The 5,336-nt window shown below is 52.7% G+C and overlaps 1 non-coding gene across 1 annotated transcript; it reads right to left on the bottom strand.

Moving 5' to 3' along the window:
• Positions 1-1,344: 1,344 nt before the first annotated feature.
• Positions 1,345-1,426, bottom strand: TRNAS-AGA (transfer RNA serine (anticodon AGA)). The gene has a single exon. It is a non-coding gene; the product is annotated as a tRNA-Ser (tRNA).
• Positions 1,427-5,336: the final 3,910 nt, after the last annotated feature.

Here is a 5,336-nt window from a genome sequence, read left to right as displayed (position 1 = left end):
CATGCTCCTTGAGAAACTGGCGTCTCGTGGCTTGGATAAGTGTACTCTTCACTGGGTGAAGAACTGGCTGGATGGCCGAGCCCAGAGGGTTGTGGTGAATGGGGTGAAATCCAGCTGGTGGCAGGTCACAGGTGGTGTTCCCCAGGGCTTGGTGTTGGGCCCTGTTCTGTTTAATATCTTTATCGATGATTTGGATGAGGGGATTGAGTGCACCCTCAGCAAGTTTGCAGACGACAGCAAGTTGGGAGGCAGGGTCGATCTGCTTGAGGGTAGGGAGGCTCTACGAAGAGATCTGGACAGGCTGGATTGATGGGCTGAGGCCAATCGTATGAAATTCAACAAGGCCAAGTGCCGGGTCCTGCACTTCGGTCACAGCAACCCCATGCAGCACTACAGGCTTGGGGAAGAGTGGCTGGAAAGCTGTCCGGCAGAGAAAGACGTGGGTGTGCTGATTGACAGCCAGCTGAATATGAGCCAGCAGTGTGCCCAGGTGGCCAAGGCGGCCAACGGCATCCTAGCCTGTATCAGAAATAGTGTGGCCAGCAGGAGCAGGGAGGTGGTTGTTCCGCTGTACTCGGCACTGGTGAGGCCGCACCTTGAGTACTGTGTTCAGTTTTGGGCCCCTCACTACGAGAAAGACATTGAGTTGCTGGAGCGTGTTCAGAGAAGGGCAACCAAGTTGGTGAGGGGCCTGGAGCACAAGTCTTATGAGGAGCGGCTGAGGGAACTGGGGCTGTTTAGTCTAGAAAAGAGGAGGCTGAGGGGAGACCTTATCGCTCTCTACAACTACCTGAAGGGGGGTTGTAGTGAGGTGGGTGCTGCTCTCTTCTGTCAGGTGGCTGGAGATAGGACAAGAGGAAACGGCCTCAAGTTGTGGCAAGGGAGATTAAGGTTAGATATCAGGAAAAATTTTTTTACTGAGAGGGTTGTCAAACATTGGAACAGGCTGGCCAGGGAAGTGGTTGAGTCACCATCCCTGGAGGTATTCAAAAAGCGAGTGGACGGGGTACTTCAGGACATGGTTTAGTGGGCGTGGGTGATGGTTGGACCCAATGATCTTGAAGGTCTTTTCCAACCTAAATGATCCTATGATTCTAACATAGGACCTTTCGTCTCAGCACTGGTCCATTCTCTTCCCCCAACATGCCTACCTTGTCAACGGGAGCAGGATTTCCCTTTCATCCAGGAATTTCGGAGGGGGGGTGGGGGGTGGGGGAGCGAGGACAAGTGCTGTAGGCAAGGGGCTTTCACTGTCTCCCTGGGCACCAGGCACAGTGTGGAGCTGAGTCCCACTGCTGGCTGCAGCGTGGTCAATTGCAGGGAGCCCAAAAGGGGACTGTGCCCCATAGTTGGCAGGATTCGAACCTGCACGGGGAAACCCCAATGGATTTCTAGTCCATCACCTTCACCACTCGGCCACAACTACCTGCTCCAAGCCTCTCTGCCCTGCTGATCACGTGCCCTGTGCAATGACACCCGGCTCCCTGGGCTAGGCTCCGCTCGAAGATTTGTGGTTGGGACCTGCACTGAGCATGACGGGCACCTGCTGCCAGCCTTGCAGAGGCCTTGAGAGGCTTAACCCCAGGGGCTTCAGCTGAAGCTCCCAGCGCCTTGTCCTCAGCCGGGCATCTGGGATATCCTGCCACGGGAGGGGGGGATGGTTTCACCCCCCAGCTGGTGTCTCTGCTGCTTCCAGGGAAGAAGAGAAGGCAGCTGTGTGGAGACAACCAGCGTGAGGTGAGATATTAGACCCCACTTTGCTTCTCAAATTTATCTGAGGGGGCCTCCAAGCCTGCTGTGAGCACTACGGTGGGGACACTGCTGCAGGGCAGATGGTGATCTCCCGGCAGCACTTCCAGCCTCTTGGGGACTTAGGGCAGTGTCAGCCCTTGAACAAAGACCATGACCGCCGTGCAGGTTGTTGGTGTGTAGGGGCAATGGTTTGCGAGACTGGGAGAGATCCATGGAAAGGGCGAGGTAGAGACTGGCTGAGCAAAAGCATGGAGGGGCAAAGGGAGAATAAACGGGGGGTGTGGGTGACTTAGAGGGAGACTGGGAAGAGCTTGATTTGGTGGAATAGGTACGTGCAGAGCTTTTTTCCACCGCTGCAAGCATTGTCCAGTTCCTGAGCAAGGACCAAACTATCAAACGATCCACAAAAGCGGTAATTTACACCACTAGATGAAAGTGGCTCCCCTTCTGTCTTGGCTCTGGGCAGGAAAATGGTGCTAAGGAGGCAGCGTGGAGGGGGTGCACCTGGCAGTGTCTGACTGCATGCAGAACAAGGGTGGGAGGTGGTTGCAATCGAGAGGCTGAGCATGAGGAGTGGCTTGAGGAAGTGTGTGTTGGGGGGCTGGAGAGAGGAGGCCGGCCAGTCTGTGGAATGGAGGAGCAGGAGGCCAGCCAGGCTCTGATCTGGAGGAGCAGGAGGCAGCACTGCCCACAGGTGCATTGCTGGAATATTAGTGAGCACAGCTGCTTTCCAAGCCGTTGACCCAGCTTTGATTCCTGGCCAAGGCAGACAGACGTCTCTTCAGGCTGGCTCCAGGGTGGGTGCCTTACATCTTCTGCAGGCAGGCTCTTGTGCTCAGAAAATGCCCAGCTTTCCCCTGGGGTTTCAAGCCAGTCCCCTTGCCTCCTTGCAGCCTTGAGACCGACTGAGGCCAGTGCTTTCTGCCTGTTGGGAGGGCTCCGGGCTGGGCTCCTCACTGCAGTGCTGGTACAGGAGCCAGGAGGGAGGCTTTTTTTGGCCTGGCACAGAACTGCACCTGCTGCTGCTGCTGCTGCTGCTGCTGCTGCTGGTTGCACCTAGCAAGAAAAGCATGCTGCCATGGCAGGGTGCAGATGAAGATCAATAATGCTGTCCTGGTTTCAGCTGGGATAGAGTTAACTCTCTTCCTAGTAGCTGGTACGGTGCTATGTTTTGAGTTCAGTATGCAAAGAATGTTGATAACGCTGATCTTTTCAGTTGTTGCTAAGTAGTGTTTAGACCAAAGTCAAGGATTTTTCAGCTTCTCAAGCCCAGCCAGTGAGAAAGCTGGAGGGGCACAAGAAGTTGGCACAAGACACTGCCAGGGCAGCTGACCTAAACTGGCCAACGGGGTTTTCCATACCATGTGACGTCCCATCTAGTATAGGAACTGGGGGGGTGGGGGCAGGGAATGGCCGCTCAGGGACTAGCTGGGTGTTGGTCGGCGGGTGGTGAGCAATTGCACAGCGCATCATTTGTACATTCCAATCCTTTTATTATTGCTGTTGTCATTTTATTAGTGTTATCATTATCATTATTAGTTTCTTCTTTTCTGTTCTATTAAACCATTCTTATCTCAACCCACGAGTTTTACTTCTTTTCCCGATTCTCTCCCCCATCCCACTGGGTGGGGGGTGGGGGTGGTTGTGAGTGAGTGAGCGGCTGCGTGGTGCTTAGTTGCTGGCTGGGGTTAAACCACGACAGTCCTTTTTTGGCGCCCAACGTGGGGCCCGAAGGGTTGAGATAACGACAAACCTGACCAGAGCTCGTTAAAACAAATTTGTTATAAGCATTCGTTATATTGGTCTAATAGTCACTGGTCATTATGTTGATTTATGTGTTCTTAGAGTTGTTGCTCTGGTTTTTGAAGTTCTGTTATGTATCACCTCGTTTGCTGTATGTAGTCCCTCTTCTGCTGCTTATCATCCATGGGAGGCGGATTAAGGTTTTCTCTTTGATGTGTTGTATAACACTGGTTTATGGTATGATGAAGTCATCGGTTGTGGGATTAATCCGGTATTTGCACTCAACATTGTCACTTTTATACTCTGGGAGCCATCTGTGGGAAACTATTAATAATTACACCATTTACCTTTCCTCCTTGGGAAACCAGTCTATGGGTGGGATACCTCTCTTCCCCTCTCCTTTCTCCTTCAGTCCAGTTACAATGGTGTTTGAGAATTTTGAAAAATTTGAATACCCTTGGGATGTTGAGACCAGCACGGTCCTAGCCCTACTGCTAGGAATTAGCATGCTCCTGAATGTGGTTCAGCTCTTGTTTAAGGTTAAACAACTATTTAAGAAGATCACCCAGAGATCTGCCCCGAGGCTGGATAATTATGAGTGGCAGGGTGTGTGGGGTAGTATGGGCAAGTACCTAGAGAAGTGGGCACCTCCAGTGTTTTGGAAATTCACCCCTGAACAAGTGCAGAATCCGGAAGAACTAATAAAATATTTGGAAAAGGTATGCTGTCACCCTGGCAGCTCCAGAGAGATACAAATCACTGCAACGTGCTGGGGCCTGGCCCGTGCTTATCGAGCCCTGTTCAACACCACTCAGTACCCTCAAGGGGAAGAGAAGGTCTCTGTACCTAACAACGAAACGATGAGCTCTGCAGTCACCCAAACCTTGGCAACGGGTGCCGTGGCCCCTCCAGCCCCGGTGACAAGCATTGCGGCCACCCAGACCTTGGCGACAGGCACCGCGACCCCTCCAGCCCCGGCAACGAGCACGGCAGCTACCCAAACCTCAGCAACAGGCACTGCGGTCCCTCCAGCCCCAGCGATGAGCACTGCTGCTACCCCAAACTTCGGCGACAGACACTGCGGTTATCCAAAACCCGGCGAGCGATACTGCAACTGAACCAGCGGACCAACCTGCACCAGTATCAGTTGCCCCCGTACAGAAAAAGAAATATACAAAAAAGCCAGCTTGCTTAGCGAAGGATGAAGGTGAACCAGGGTCATCACGGGAACAGGAGGAAGAGGCAGAACCAGAGGTAATAACCCGGTCCCTATCCTTGAGTGAGCTGCGGGATATGCGAAAAGATTTCGGTCGCCGTATAGGTGAGCATATTATCACCTGGCTCCTCCGATGCTGGGACAATGGGGCTAATAGCTTGGAATTAGAAGGTAGGGAAGCCAAGCAGCTGGGATCACTTGCCAGGGAAGGTGGCATTGACAAGGCAATTGGAAAAGGGACACAAGCCATCAGCCTCTGGAGGCGACTCCTGTCAAGTGTGAAGGAAAGGTACCCCTTTAAGGAAGATGTTATATGTCAATCAAGCAAGTGGACCACCATGGAAAAAGGTATCCAATATCTGAGGGAATTAGCTGTGCTAGAGACGATTCATCATGACCCAGACAACCCACAATTACCCAAAGATCCAGGCGAAGTCCAATGCACATGACCCACGTGGTGGAAGTTTGTACGGAGCGCACCATCATCCTATGCCAACTCACTGGCAATAATGACCTGGAAAGACGCAGAGGCACCGACAGTGGATGAAGTGGCTTGCCAACTCCGTCAATACGAAGAAAATCTCTCCTCCTCCCTACAAGCCTGCATTTCGGCTGTGGAGAAGCT

This window comes from Haliaeetus albicilla, chromosome 12 (assembly GCF_947461875.1).
Source record: "Haliaeetus albicilla chromosome 12, bHalAlb1.1, whole genome shotgun sequence".
Lineage (NCBI taxonomy): Eukaryota > Metazoa > Chordata > Aves > Accipitriformes > Accipitridae > Haliaeetus > Haliaeetus albicilla.
The sequence above is the reverse complement of the archived record's forward strand: the minus strand, read 5'-3'. Positions and strand labels throughout refer to the sequence as shown.